The sequence below is a fragment of the Lissotriton helveticus genome, chromosome 6 (assembly GCF_964261635.1).
Source record: "Lissotriton helveticus chromosome 6, aLisHel1.1, whole genome shotgun sequence".
NCBI classification, from domain to species: Eukaryota; Metazoa; Chordata; class Amphibia; order Caudata; family Salamandridae; genus Lissotriton; species Lissotriton helveticus.
Genome location: NC_136067.1, coordinates 1,478,653,368 through 1,478,669,856, shown reverse-complemented (window position 1 = coordinate 1,478,669,856; position 16,489 = coordinate 1,478,653,368). Strand labels below are relative to the sequence as shown.

At 40.8% G+C, this 16,489-nt stretch overlaps 1 protein-coding gene across 1 annotated transcript in view; it reads left to right on the top strand.

Moving 5' to 3' along the window:
- CHRM3 (cholinergic receptor muscarinic 3) overlaps positions 1 to 16,489 on the top strand; it is a 2,680,897-nt gene that overhangs the window by 1,867,393 nt on the left and 797,015 nt on the right. Inside the window, exon 8 of the mRNA XM_078649289.1 lies at positions 9,881 to 10,042. The gene's annotated coding sequence lies outside the window, so the exon portion shown is untranslated. The remainder of the gene's footprint in view (positions 1 to 9,880; positions 10,043 to 16,489) is intronic.

Below are 16,489 nucleotides of genomic sequence, written 5' to 3'. Positions count from 1 at the left end.
GGCTCCCGCTCGACTTGGTCACCTTTCAACTTTTATCGGGAACCGTTGAGTCTGACTCCCCACTTGATCCTCTTGCGCCATCTAAGCTCGGACTTCTGGATGAGTCGCTGCTTAACGTGATTCTTAATCTTCTTAACACCTCTTTAAGCTCTGGCCAGGTTCTGCAGAACTGGAAGCATGCTTTGGTGCTCCCTCTACTAATAAAGACTGGTCTTGATCCTCTAACTATCATCTCTCCATCTTCTCGAAAGTCTTGGAAAAGCATATCAACGCCCAACTTTCCTTTCATGTGGCTACTCATAATCTACTTCATCCTTCTCAGTCCGGCTTTCAATCTAGCTACAGCACCAAATATGCTCTGCTTGGGGTTAATGAAATTCTCAGGCAGCAGCTGGATAGCGATGGTACAGCATCCTTTATTTTACTGGACTTGAGTGTGGCATTTGACACTGTCTCACATCCTATCCTGGTTGATCGTCTTGAAGCCTCAGGTGTTGCAGGTGTGGCCTTGGAATGGCTTAGCTCTTTTTTCAAGGGGTCGTTCGTTCCAAGTCTTTTCACACACCATTAAATCTAATCCAGTAGCCTTCAATTCTGGAGTGCCACAGGGTTCAATTTTGAGCCCTTTGCTCCTCAAGCTTTATATCTTTAGGTAGTCTGTGGACCTCCTCTAAGCACTGCCAATAGGTTGAGTGCTCCGGTGTCGCCCACATTCTGCACCAATACAATAAGGGTCTAAGCCCTATTTTTATACTGATTGCTCTCAGTCCCAAGTCTAGGTGCTGAGGAATGAACGGGTTGCTAACAGGAAGGCCAGTCTTATGCACTTTAAAATGTTCCCTTAAAGTTCACTTGTGGGCATCTCTAGTGGTGTCTGTCTCGACCCATTTAGAAGCAGGGTCAGACTGGGACAGAAAAACATAAAATAGGCTCAGGGCCCAACATAAAAATGGTACATATTAGCACATCAGATAGCTAATAAGTAGCCCACATTTACATATCTGGACAATTTTGAACTTGTGAAGGCATCCTGTATAGTTCAATTCTCTAAAATCCTTTATTTGGTTGCAAACCATCAAAGGTACAAAATATCCATGTAATACATGCAACAGTTTGCTTCATTCAACATTCATAATACATAAGTATAGTTATTTTGCAAGGTTTGATAGACTGCATGCGTTTGTGCTTGCCGCATGCAATGTTTGTGGTAATATCAGGGAACAATGAAAACTTGCTCGGTAGACCATCAATCTGGCCTACAAACAGCCGAAAAATGGCCTACACATTCACCAGACATACCAGCCTTTTGGGCACTGCCAGATTGCTGTATAGGCAAGTCCGACTCTGTTTACAAGCAAATGCAGGATATTGATGTCAAAACCTTCTTCTTCCAATGCAGGGGCACCCACATATTACAGGAAATGTCAGGAATAGGGGAGAGAACCCAAGTGCTAGGTTAAAAGGGAATGGAAAAGAAAAAAAGAAACACTCATTCCAGCAGGCAACTGGTTGGAAAACCTGGGCTGGCATAGCAAGACCAATGGTGAAATAGCAGCCTATTGAATATTAGTCGAGGGACTGCAACTTCCATGCCAAATAGGAAGAGTTGCAGTAAGAAAGGAAAATACAGTAGATATGAACATTAAACATATCAAGCAATTCAGGATTTGAATTACCAGCGTGGAATGCAGAGAGTCCATGACTAGCCCCTTGGCATACCAGGAATACTGCCCAGCAATTAAATGAAAGCAAGCTACAGCTCCAGTACAACAAAGTCTACAATAAGGAAAACAGCAGCAACTACACAAACTAATCTCAAAGACCAAGGGAAATAGGGACCTAGGGAATAACAGAAGGATAACAAAGGTATCAGGGCGGAATGATGGGTGCAACCTGAAGAGTAAGCAAAGGAGCCATAACAACTGCTGTTCCCGGACACCTGCTTTAGTGCATGACCGGTCTTTATACAACAAGGCTGGCTTTAAAGCAGAGCAACCGGTGCAACCACACTGGGTGCTGACTCGGGTGGGGGTGCTGTGTTTAACCCCTTCCGTGCTTGCGTCGTTACCTGCTGGGTGCTGCGCACGACCGTGGCCGACGCAGCCCCCCCACTCTGTCAAACGCCCGCACCACAGCAGAATTGCTGCCGCGGTAAACGGGTTAAAATTAACTTATGGGTTTAAAAGTAGGGGAAATTCCTTGTACACTCAGCAGTTTTCTGGCAACAATAAAAATGTTGAGATAATTCTGGTGATTAATGCTCCTGTTGATGAAAGATCAGGATTGTGTCTACTGGCAGTTTTGACTCATCCTAAAGTCGTGCAGAGGGTTAATATGCCTGCTGCAAAGAATGTGTACTATGCTGATCACAGAACTGAGTGCGAGTGAACTATGAGTAGCACCATTAAAAAAATGAAATGTATGTCAGAGAGGGACAATAGACAGACGAGTGGCATACAGCTAGAGAGTGGTAGTGAGGGAATTAGTGTAGAAGGAGGTCATGGGTGGGGAGGCGACAAAAAAGACTGTCGCACTGGGCGCCACCAGCGCTAAAGTCAGCCCTGTATGCAACTTCACCTAGATTGACCTGGAAAGTTTCTCGCTGTGAATGCCCATACCGATGCTGGTGTGGCAAACTAAACTATAGTATTTTGGAAGTATTTGCTCTGTAGGGTATTCTATTTGTATGTAGTTTCCATTGTTCTCCATCTCCTCCATGTATGATATAATTTAGATCTGTATAACACTATAACCCATAGTCAATGGATTGTGAGAAGCTAGCCTGTCAGAAAGGTAATAGCAGGTCTTCCCAATTGGGTATACCTGTTTGGAAAAGAAAATTCTTTTCTTTAGTCCCCTCACTCACCAGAGGTTGCCCTTAGGTGACATGCTTCATCATTGGGGCTTCCCAAGCATCTACTGCTTGGGGCGTGCTGCGACTTGCGAAGGATACGTGGGATCACTTTTTTGGTGAAACTATGTGTGGTGCAGTGTATGGTGGAGTGGTGATTAATGTGAGTTAAAAATACCTAGCTAGTAAGCCAACGCATGTATTCTTGCCTCTAGTTGGTATAATAAAAAGGGGTTAGATATAGGAATTAGATCATTAATGTGGTCAAAAACCTAGCTATCTTGTCAACATGTTTCAAGGTGTCCCCTACACCTTTTCTTCAGGACCACATGGGGGCCAGCCCCATGTATGCCACTCCGGTTGTGAACCTAGAATAAGGTTGACAAATAAATGGAAAGACACCAAATGTGTGTATCTATCATGTATACATACGGTTAGTGATGAATCCGTAGTATTTAGGTATTAGCAGTTATATGCCCCATGATTTACCTGGGTGGAAGGGCCTGTAAACCATTAGCTCGGCAACCCTCCGTCTTTTGAGAACCTAATCCTCCAATGAGTGGCCGTATCTTAATTTAGATCTTATCTGGGCTACAGCAACTGGTGACTTGACAGTGTAGTGGTCAGAGAATCCCCATGTATATGTGGTGCACAGCCACCCAGGTGTACCATTTTGTATATTAACAAATATTTGTAAATACATTTACATATTTAGCTACGCACTTAATTTACATAAAATCTAGACATAACTGCTGCAGAAATTCAATGAAACAACTCTAATTACACTAGTGTTCATAAGGTGTGGTGCAAGGAAGGGTATGCTGGAGGAATATACTTTTGTGTGAGAGGAAAAAGCACAACTCATTTGGAAAGATATAAAATTCTCTCAATCTATACTTTCAAAATGTACTCAGTATGAGCAATATGCAAATGTAGGGATATGAAAATTAATCTCATACACGTAGAGGCCTAACTGCATTTTGTAGTGGTACATTATTACAAACATACTATAAAATGCTGTCAACAAACCTATGTGCAGAGGTCTCTGCTTTTCCTATCTTTTATGTGTAGAGATCTCTACCCCGACTGCAGAGATCCCTGCTTATGTAGGTATACTTTTTTATGATAAATGTGGAAGGGACTGGGGAATGGCTGAAAAATGGGGAATATTTATTTCTAAAGGAGGGAGGGGTTTTGGGAAGAGTAAGGAGGGGTTAATAGAGTGTTAGGGAGGGTTTAGGGAGGAGCATGCATCTACCCTCAAAAGAGGTAGCCCTTTACTGTTCACAAGCTGAATTTCTAAACGTACCAGTCAAAAATGACCCAAAACACAGGTACTGCAAAAGCCTTTCATTGAAAATAATGGAAGTAGGGAAGTAAAATACAACCTCATAGAAAATAATGTTAAAATAAATAAAAAATGTTAAACTTGTCAGATCGAACATACCCCAATTTCTCTTTTCTGAAGTGATCAAAATTAAATCTTTTAAAATTTGTAGGCATATGAGGAGATTTGGAAAACGTATTCAGCATAACTTGGGACCTGTGACTGCTGAAGGAAGATAACCAATCAAGCATGTACCCCCCAAAGGCATATAGAGATATCTGAAAGTATGGAACATGTACAGTTAGGTTACCCGGAAAGAAACAGTCACTTGAAATAACACAACATTACCAGGTTGGAGTTAATAAAGATTGATGAAGATTGTAGGATGTTGCAACCGTTGACAAATGTATTGGCGTCAAAGACTGTGGTTATGCAACATCTACTTTGCACATTAGACTCTTAGAAGGGAGTCTGTTGTGATGTCTATTTCAACTATTGCTTATAGTTATATTGTCGCTTCTTCAGTCTATACTTATTTTCCCCTTATTTGAAGCTGTTGATCCCGGTGTGTGTTACCCATCAGTGATAGTACTGAGATCGAGTTGTAGCTCTTACATCTGTATGGCCGAAAACCAGTATGTGGATGATAAAATTGTACAAGATCAGGGTAAAATAAATGCCCCTGTACAGTGATCTTTAAAAAACACAGGATCTCGTAGTATTATTTCTGTGTCCTTTTTTTATTTTCTTCTGGTGTTATTCCTACCAGGTGTACACCACGATCATGCCACATGCTTGCACCTAAGGTTATGCTGTCTAACGAAACCCTGAGTTAATTCCACTAGTTCTGGTACACAAAGGTTCTCAAAATAATTTTTACTTTATGTATCTATAATCATGATGGTATAAAGGAAGCACAGTTTCTCAAGCCTCTGTGAGTGCCAAAATGTGGAATACTATAAATAAATACGCCCCAAAAGAATAGGCAAAAAGATTATTAAAGACAGAAGAGAATGGCAGATGGAATTAACCGTGCTACATAAGTTTAAAAAATATATTTCTAAGCTACTAAAATATTTTACAGGTTGGAACTCATGACCCTTTTCAAAATGAACAAATGCAAAATATAACTCTTTCGGTGGGCATGTGAAAGCTAAACCGCTTTTACATCCCACAATTTTTACACATCATCGTAGGCAAATGTGATAAATACAAACTCAAAAGCAAAAAATAATTATTCTCAAAACACATTAAATCAGTATGGTTTTGGTGCGGTTTAATTATATGTGGAAAGGTATCCTACAGGGGATTTAAAATTAAGAAACTCATTCTTCTGATGTTTACTGGTTAGTTTGGTACACACACAGGTAATATAGGTAACAGTGAATTTACATATGTGTTATTTAGCAGGATTTATTTTTCCATTCACAGAGTCCTATGTAATTTTGTATTCCTCTCATTTGCATAGCTGAACAATGCATAACAGTAGGGAAAGTACTACTAAATTATTTAGATGTAAGAAATTCAAAGATTTAACAAGTAAAGATGAAATTAATAGTTGAAAGTAAAAGTAGCCCACACTTGGGTCCTGTGCACACTGTGTAACCTAAACCATGCTATACCCAGCTGTGGAAATCTCTTGGGTGTATGGGACAGATGGGCGCTCATATAGTAAATTCCACTAGATATACCTATTTACAAGACAAATTATTCTGGTGCATCAAAAATTTGGGACGAGAATTACCTTCCTATACTCAATCAAAGATTGAAAACTTTATACAATAGTTTTTGGAGCACGCATGCATATATTAAAGTCTTAGGGGCTCATTAGGATGGAGGATTTTCCGCATCCTCCGGGCCGGCGGAAGCCACCGCCGGCCCGGAGGATGCGGAAAATCCTCTGCGGACCCACCAAAGACCCACCGCCACATTAGGATGGCTGGTGGGTCCTGGTTTCAGTCTGCCGCTTTTCCGCCGCGGTTGACTTACAACCGCGGCGGAAAAGCTGTAACATGGCTGGCGGTGTCTATTAGACACCGCCAGCCATATTAGGATAGTGTAAAAGAGATGCTTTTCCACGGCAGCTTTACCGCCGTGGAAAAGCATACGGACTTTGACTTCGGGGGCCCGTTGAGGGCCCCCTGGGGGAAGGGGGGAAGGGGGGTGGGGGTGCACATGGGGGGTACCCATGGTACCCACCTGCATTTGTATGCAGAAATCGACAGGCACCGCGCGGTGCCTGCTGCTTTCTGCATACAAATGCAATGTATGCATTTTTAACATTGCGGCGGGTGTAACTTGAAGCTGCACCCGCCGCAATGTTAAAGATAGAGGATGTGACCACCACCCTGGCGGTCACATCCTAATCTTCACGGAGGGAACGCCGCTGCCCATGCGGACGTTCCCTCCTACTCTGGGGTCGCGGACGGACTCAAGTCCGTCCGCGATCCTAATGAGCCCCTTAGTTTCAGAAGTAACAAAAATATAAACACAGATTATTAGTGGGGCTCTTGCAGTTCTTTTCTTTATTTTCTTCACTCTCCAATCCCTTTGTGCCAACGCGTTTCGCTATGGTTGGGTTAACCTACGGCTTCATCAGGGCTTTATCTTCTCTCAGGTCCAATGCCTCGCTGTAGTTATTAAGTATTGGTTAACTCCGTCCTCAAAATATCTTGATATAGTAATCAAAGCGTTCACAAATTAAAGAATTGTTGCTCCGTGGTATTCAGTATAATGACACAATTTGGCCTCAGTAAGGAGCTAAGAGCGGCTTAATTAAAAAAAAAATTCCTCTCTACTCAGACCCAAATCTAGCTTTGTCACGGATTCCACAAATCAGAAAATATCATTCTACCTTTGAGCAATCACTTCCATCACCTCGTCTCTCAAAGTCGCAAATTCTCAGTCGCATGTAGCCCGTGTACAGGCCAGCACCTCCGTCTTCCGGGTTTGCGCCAATATAGGGGTGGCAAACACTGAAGTTGGACTTTGAGAGACGAGGTGATGGAAGTGATTGCTCAAAGCTACACTAAAGTATGCTATGACTATAGATGTACCCCCAAATAAGTACTCTGAGTGGCAAGGGTTTGAACTCAGTTGATGTAATAGATTCATAGACTGAGCCAGGAAATAATTCATGGATATAACTTAAAAAAATTATAACAACTGACTTGCTCCAAACTGCAATTCAAAAACAAAGAATGTCCCACCTCAAAGAAGCCACAGAAGAAGTAAAAAAACGGCCAGTGGACAAACATCTTCCAAGGAAAATAAACTCCACAACTTTCACACTTTCTGTCCAGTCAGTGACAGCTTGGAGAACTTTTGGTGGAGCATGAATGAGCAAAGTGGAAACACCCAAGGTCTGCATGTTAGAAACCTGTCACCGGATCGCTGATATGACTATGGCTCAATAGGCAGAGGAAATCAGTACAAAGCAATTTAATTACGGTATATCTGTTCTGTGACTACTTACTGAGGATCTAAAATGTTATACATGCTCATTATTAGATAATCATGTCTTGCTATGATATGTGAATATACAGCAATGAAAATTAAGCTTTGTAGTGGAAGTTTGACCTAGGCATCCAGACACAAGACAAAACTACAGAGAGAAAGATAAATACCGAGGTGCCTCACAACATAATTATTACCAATAAATAAATTCAACTTAATATATGCCAGACTATATACCCAGTGTTCTGTAACAAACCATCATCATGTACACGATCACCATACAATAATCTCCATGTCACAAAATATATTTTCTTGGAAGCTATCTTATATACAATATATCATACGGAGAACTAAGGGTGATTTATTTGCTTCAAGATTACATAACAGCCCCCACCTTTCCCTCTTAATGTATACCAGCATGTATTCACTTCTTGGAGTAGTGCGGCCCATACTACATGCATGGATCTTGCCAGCAATTTATGCCACTTTATAGCAATAATGTCTTTAAAGGATTTAATATGATCATGTGCAATGTTTTTAGACAAAGATCTAAGGAATGGACACGTTACTCAGGCCTGATGTGGGACACCTTGAGAGCTCTCAATTTGCACTCAGATTCTTAGTCATTTTTTGGGGTGAGGCAGATCTATTTCATTGCTGCCATCCTTGTGTGCGGTATACATTTCCGCAGAACATGTAAAAAGAGAATCAACCCATGCTAACAAGAAATCATTGTCCTAGATTAGTCTTACTGTTCCCATTTGTACCCATTGCAAACAAAGACAACTTTCCTATCGGTCTCACCTACCAAAATGAACAATCTGAAATTCTGAGTTCTATGTGTGGAGGTTGTTAAATTTGAGAATCAGTCGAAGTATAAAGCCTTTGAAAAGCAATTTGGGGCTTGGTGGGGCAGGGCAGGCCTCCATCAAGCCAGTGGTTCCTCCACCTCAATCAATTAATTAATTAGTAAATTAATTAATTTATTTATTATTATCAGAGATGTGGGAAACATCAGGTTTGCAATGATGGAGCCTCACTTGACTCCACCATCAGAAATCTGGACCCAGTGTCTGTTTCACACAGGAATGCCTGGGCACAGTGATGGGTTTTCCACCCTGTACAGGGTGAAGTCTCTGCCACTGATATTTTCCCCCCTCAGAAGGTTAAGCGACCCGTAGAGGACCAGGCAGTAAAAGATAGAAATGTGCCTTATGAATAAGGATACTTCTTGTACATCTGGGGCATGTTTCTTTTGCTTTTCACAATCATATCCCCACAGAAGAGAATGGTGTGCGGACAGAATCAACGAGGTGGTCTATTTGATATTCAGCTATGACAAAAGTGCATTCATCACAAGAGTGGATGCTCTTTTATTGCAGAGATCCTCATTTGGCTAGTGGAGCTCTCTCAATAGAGCAGATAGTCCTCTCTGGGGGGCGGAAAGTGGAGGGAGTGGAGGGCTTCCCCGACCCTGCAGACTGGTGAGCTGCCCATCCATGCCTAAACAATGTCCACAGTGTTTTTCCTTCCATTTGTGAGATGTTTTCCTCTGACAATCGATGAAGACTCTATCTTAAAGCTACGATTTGCATCCTAGATTTTGATTTCATACAATCACGCTTGAAATGGAAGGGCCCAGGTGAGCAGGATATAATGTCACATTTAGATTTTGACGGTTATCAATCATTCCATCATACAATGTTTTTAAGTGATTAATGTGTTGTAAAAAATAACGTCAAAAATATTAACTGATGATATAGCAATTGACAAATTACAGTTAGTTTTGGGATATTCTGATAAGTGGTACATGTTGATTAGAGCTAAACGCTTTCAAATTAAGCAACATTTATATCAAATGGAATAATGAAAATGTTCACATTTAAATCTTTATTTTACCTAATGTTTATATCAAATAAAAAAATGAAAACGCTCAAAATAAAATATGTTTAATTACACGGTATACATAATTTAAAATGTACACATTTAAAAGTTTTAATATTATTTATATTTTGTTTAATATTTTTAAGACTGATTTGATAGCTTCAGTTGACTTGATTTGAGGAAATAGTCATTGTGATCTACAGTAGATTAGTAATATTAAGTAAGTATGTTACCTAAACAGTTCCTAGCCTTTGAGACCAGTCACTCTAGGTGTTTTCTTTACATGGCTGTTTACAGTACTTAAAAGAAAATGTGGACATTAATGCATATACTTTGCCAATCATGTTCTCTCCTTCCAATAGCGTGCAATGCTGATGGCGTCATTACTGGCAAAACCTCAAACCCTGCATCCCAGTGAAAAGGCAAAGTCATTCTTGGACTCTACAGGACTCTGAATGTGTGGATATCTTATACCAATTACGTTTATCAGGCAACGTACAAGCAATTATGTAACATCTTTGGAGGTACACTACACTTTAACATATTTTGCATTGGTTATTCCAACAAGGATAGCTGGAATTTCAATGGTTACACATTTGGTGATGTGTTTATTGTTTTCCTCTCTCATATCTGCCATTTTAATTTTAAATTTTATTGTATTTTTTATTGAAGGGACCGCTTTACACATTACAACATGAATGCATTGCAACGTATTACTTGGTTAAGACTACATGAGTGAATTGCCTGTTAAAAGTCCCTAGAATGGTGCGGTGGGTGATAATATGGGGTATTCTGATGGAATGCTTAGTGTGCCGCTTACACCACTTCAGTGAGGTGATGTAAAACTGAGTTGGTTAAAGTGTTCTGTATTAGCTTTCATAAGGTGACCAGTTTTTGTTCCATAATTTTTTATCGTCTCAGTTGCCCTCTTTACAGTTTCATCCTGGGATCACCACACACTTCCTCCCATGTATTACCATTGCACCCTCGCGCCTGAGATTTTACAATTGCGATATTTACAAGAAAAACAAATGCTTTTATAGCCTCTGCCTAGCCATCAACAAATCCTGTTCTTTTCAAATCAGATAGTGTCATCTGAAGTGCGCAGCAGGTGTTAAAGGTATTTGAAATATGAGTTGTTTTTGCCACGTCTTTGTGGGTGTTTTTATTAAGTGACAGTGACCCATTCAAGCAAGGGTGCATCCCTAAAGCATATATTGGAGTCAATGTAATGTATCCGCAGGTATTGTATCATTTCGGCAGTTGACAACAAAATTGATTGTTAACTGCAGCGAAGTCACAGGTGCCAGAAACATGTGCTATGTAGAAAAAGGAATGGAACTTTAGTTGGGCAGCTGTGAATAAAATCCTAAGCGTTACTTTTACTGTCAATGATGACACTAACAATTACTCACTACTGTAATGAAGTTTAAGGGGAGTTGCTTACTTTGTCTTAAGGTGGATTGTTGCACTTCTCGAAGGAAATGTGATTAGTTCACAAATCTTATAATTTGCTATTAGTTCTCCATAAAGGGTGCAATTTAGCGGCCTTATTCCTAATCCATTTGATTCTAAAACTATGGGTTTTGGGAGCTGACAATAGCATGCATTTTAAGATCTGTAGTCATTGTCAAATCCCCCAAGACAATCAGGACACCATCAGACAGCATACAAAAAAGTGAAAAAAAGAAGCAAAATCAACATGCCTTCTTCATCCATGCACCAAGATTTGAGGACAACTCATCTGTATTCCTCAGGACCTCACCCACCTGCTCCAACATAGGAAAGGGCTGAAAACTCACCTCTTTAAACAACACTACATCATAATGCAGTAACAGTCCATTTCTGCTCCCAGAACCCAGCTATTTCTCCAATCACTTGTTTACTTTATCTAGGACTTTGACATTGTAAAGTACTCTGCTGCCTATTTAACAGGTTCACTCTGTGAAGATACAAATATACATATATACATATGTACATACAATTCCACAATCTGAAAAAACATCCTCGTGTTGACAGCTGCCCATCTCCAATTTTACTTTGTGACTGAGTCCCATGCATGTGAGTCCAACAAAATACTTATTTTTTTGGTAACAGTAAAAAAGAATACTATAATGTTTGTAGCCGAAATAAAATATGTTTTTGTTTGGCGCCATTTTTTTTATTGTTTTTCTTTATAGTTTCAAGTCACTTTTTATAAGTGCTTCACTAGTCTGTATTTTCGAACAGGGTATTTTGCTATTTATTTCAAACCTTATGTAGAAAAATATTTTCCCTAAACTAAAGGCTCTTTTCCTGCAGGTCTTCAGAGGATCATTTGCTTTCAGGAAGCAGTCAAAGTTTGAGGGTTTCTGTTTAACAATATTGTAAGGATCCACTTGGATTTCTGGTGCTGTGATATGGCCAACAGCAAACTAAAGAAATTAGAAAAATGTGTGGCTGATAATGATCATGTGATAATGAGCATGCATCAAATTTAAAAATAAAGATGCCTAGATCTCAGTGACACGTTTGTTATCCACTGTGGCATGTCAAGTGACATTCTAGACAATGGGCAGAATGAAGAGGAGGAGTGGGGTGATTTCGATGGATAACTTATTTAATTTTCCCTCATCATTGTCTGTCAAAATCCCCCCTCACCCGGACCCACCACCCTACCGCTCTTACCTGCACGGGCTGCAGCTGGATCAGATTACCTATTGTGCCACTTATAACCCTGAAGTACAAAACCTTGGGCTATTGGGAACTGCCCCATCTACAATGTTATGTTCTTATGCCAGCCCCTTAGGATCCAACACTCTGTGAGCTCATTCATGGATATGCTTTGTAGAGGGAGAAGAGGATTGTGGGTGCCACATTAAATGTGCACCACCATCACACTAATTTTTAAATCAAAATAATATTGCGTACTGTCACCCTCCACACTTCTATCTTGGTTTCTTCCCCCACGTATATATATATATATATTTAAACCCTGGGAATCCTGGCTTTGGGTTGTTCTTCCATTTCTCAGCTTCTTCTTCTCTTTTCCCAGAGATAATTAATGCTAATTCCCCGTGTCCTGACACTTAATCCCACATCCCTCAGTGTATTCCTTCCCTTCCCTATCTAACCATGTCACTTATGCTTGTCACTAAGATCAGGAATGTACAGGTACAATAATGCTTATTGTACTTTGTGAGAGAGCCATTTACAAGCACAGAGAGAATGTGGCTGTCTCCAGTGGATTTGAATGGCCAAATGACATGCAGGTGAGATGAAGTTGGTGTGCCACAGCTTCTGCCACCATTCCAAGTGAAAAACAGGAGGATGACTGTATGAAATCTGCCTTCTCACCACTTCTACAGGTCTCTGGAGTCCCTCGCGAAGCATTGGCTTATCGCCTGTCATTCCGCATAACAGTAAGGTTGAATCCCTGGATAAGCATAAGAAATTGAAATAAAAACATGCAAAACCAAAGAATTGGTCAGGTTTCGTTTTGTCAAACCTATTGTATTACTGAATACAACCCCCAGAATGTGGTGGTCAAAGAATATTGAGGGTCAAAGTATTGAAAGGAAAGTGCATATAGGAAAGTATAGATTTATATTCCTAACTCCACATCTATGTACCTTGAAGATATATGTACCACATAGGTACTTATAAGTGGGTTTAGATTTGCAATGTTGTCCTTGATATTGCGTTCCGTCGATATTCTGGGGTTGATATTCAGGGTGCACACCTTCAGGTCTATACTCCATTTACATACATGCAATTACAATGATGATAACTGGCTCAAATACATTGGCCACTTTAAAGAGAGCTGAGTCAGCCTCACATTAAATGCTAGAGTGAAAAAAACAGCAGCAGAAAACTACAGTTTATTTTTCTTTTATGGGTTTTCGCTCAACAGCTTTGAAATGTAAGCTATCCCTTTGAGCATTGTAATCTTTCTTCTATGAATGAATACAACACTCAAGCGAAATTGTAGCATTACTTTTAATAGCACTCTGCTGACACTTGTGTGATATTTTTGGCACTTTCAGTCCCATAGCGTAATTGAATTTATCTAACCATTGGCTATATCCTTCAAAACAATCAAAAGGCCATGCAGAAATGTATTTGTGTATATGGAGCTTTTTTAGTGCTGACACATTTTAATGTAGAGTCTGCCAGAACATACTTGCAGTTCATACCACTGGACAATTTTGTCCAAAAGGCCTTCGGCTCCTCTGTATTTCGTCAGACACATTTATTTTCAGGTTAAATCACCTCAAGTCTTAAGTTGCCACATAAATATACTGAAATGTTTAGACTTCATGGTGCATGCAAACTGCCAAATTTCTTGGTTTATTAATCATTATAAATTCTGTATATTTGCCAGCTCTCTCTTGGTTCGCACACTTTCTTCTATCAGTAAGATATCTCAGACTTGATAGAAACCCTCACATTACTTCAAGCCATCCATTGTGTGGAATTTACCAGAGTCTTCGTTGTGTAGAGCCTTGACTACCCTGATATCGTCGTTGGAGTGCGGAGAGCTGAATAGGTGCAAGGGAGGATGATGCCCCTTGGTGTAAGTGTGACGGCAGGGATCGCCCCACCCCGACTACCTCATGGAGCCTAAATCTTTCGGAGTCATAGACCATTAGAGGGAAAAGGTCCTATATGGTCTGTATGACTGCATGCTTCATGTTTAGCGTGCTGTGTAAACCAGCATTAGGAGTTGGCATTTAACACAATCTGTATGAAATCTATGGATTTAGTTGGTCCTGATGAAAGCCTGCTGACTTTGAGTGGCACTTGTAACGGGCTGAAACACGACCTTACTGAGCTACAGATGTTAGTGGTCATTGCACTGTTTTCATCCCAGCTAAAGGCACTTATTAATAAACAAGAAGTGGGACCGTGAAGGCTTTTTTAACGTGCACTTAGGTTTTAGTAGGAGCTCAGTTTACAAACTGCTTTGAGCCCACCCACTCACACAGGTGAACTGGGTGAGGATCCGATGATGAAGCATGCCACTTGTGGTACTAGTGGGTGAGGATTCTACTAATATTTCCATGTGATGCAAGGGTCAAACCAATTCACCGGGGTGCAGATCCCTTTCCACTTTGATATATATGTTAAGACCAGTTAATTTGACCTCTTAAAATGTTAGGAATTCATCAGTTGTGAGGCTTTCCCTCTTTTGTGCACTGATTACCATTTTATCATCCACAGGGGCGCTTTGCCTGGTTACATCAGTTATAAAACCTAGCAGGTAGAATGTGCCATCACACTAAGCCCACCCTGAAAGTTTTCCACCTGCTGCCAGTTAATCCCAGGTTCATATTCAGGGCCTCTGCACCACCTACCAAGCCTACTGGGAAATAGCTAAAAAAATAACTGCAATAACTATTCCCAGGCTACACCCAGAAAGAAAACTTCACTCCTCATTACCTCATGTGATCCTTCAACACAGGTTTTGGAGCTGAACCTAACTGCATGAATTTAAAGAAGCCCCTGAAAACTCAACTGTTTAGACTCTTTCTAACAAACCATCATGCTCTAGTGTCCGTGACCACAGAACATCAGATATGGTCACCTACTCTTATATGATCAGATCCTTCCTCGCTTTTGTTCTCACAGGACAGTGTTCCTGCCCTCACATTGCACATAGAAGTAGCTGAGGATTACACACAGAGCATTATATTGTGCGCTGTCTGCAATGATGTGGTTCTCAGTTGGGCAAAAAGACTATTTTCAAATCATCAATCAAGTGCCAAGTCTCAGTAGATAATCATTTTGTTGACAATGGTATAAAAACCCAGACACTAGTCCACACTACTGGCCGCACCTTCCTGAACATCACTAAGAAGAGTGGCAGATATGAATCTATGCTACTCTTGTCCAAACAAGAACGGTATTCAAAATTGAAATCATCATACCCTCAGTAAGGTGTACCATAGCAAATAGTGGCAGAGGGCTTCCTACAGATGGCAGGGAGCAGTGCCACACCTCTCCAAGACTCCTGCCTCTGAAATCAGAAAGACATATCCACAACATCAAATATGAAAGACTGGAGCGCAACACTACCTTCTTTAAACTTCAAATAACTGCTCTCTCTAATCCTCTGTGCTATAAGAGGCAGTATCATCAACCAATGTTTGCTCTAAAATGTGGTTTCATTTGCATAGATGTGCGCACTTATAAAAACCAGTGGTTAAATAGTTAGCCATCCAGGCAGCATCACACACCTGGCGTAAAACCACAGGCTTACGCACTACTTTTTTTAAAGACATGTACACACTCTGACTTGCTACTGCCAAAAAGGCAAGGTTAAGTTCCACCCTTTGGACTGTTTACCTGACTCTGGTCGATTCAATTCCTAGACCCATATGTTTGGACAATCTTACTGTAATTTTCAGACCCCTGTCTAACAAAGCACCCTCCTCCTAACATATCACCAGGTAACTGGTCTACCAGATTTAGCAACCAACAGAAACAAGGAGATCTCCTTCTCTCTAGGACACAGCACCTTTACAAAACGTTTGGATTTTCAACTTTCACTTGGTTTTAAGGCAGGAGGTCTACACACTTACATCAACCTAGTGTCCAGGACCTGGGGGGGGGGGGGACCTATTCAGAATCAGAACTTACTCCAAAAAAGGCCAGCAGCAGAGTTCAGGCAGGTCCAATTGTTGCTGGTCAATGTGGCAGTTGCAGGGAGGCTTCTGGAATGTTGTTGTGTCTCTATAGATCGAACAGAAGGTCAGTCACTTGACCCTTGGAGTAACTTCTGGGATGCATGGGTACAGAGCAAGCAGGCCCAGTCATCTTTCTTCATACAGCAGGTTAGTCCTTCTTATGAATCTTCCACAGGTCCAAGAGTGTTTTGATGCGAGGTTCTGTAGGTACTATTTTAATTGTCTACCCTTCCCCTTTTGCTGGGTTTGGCTCCTAACAGTCTTGGGTACGAAGCGGTAGGCTTGCCTTTGTGTAAGCTTAAT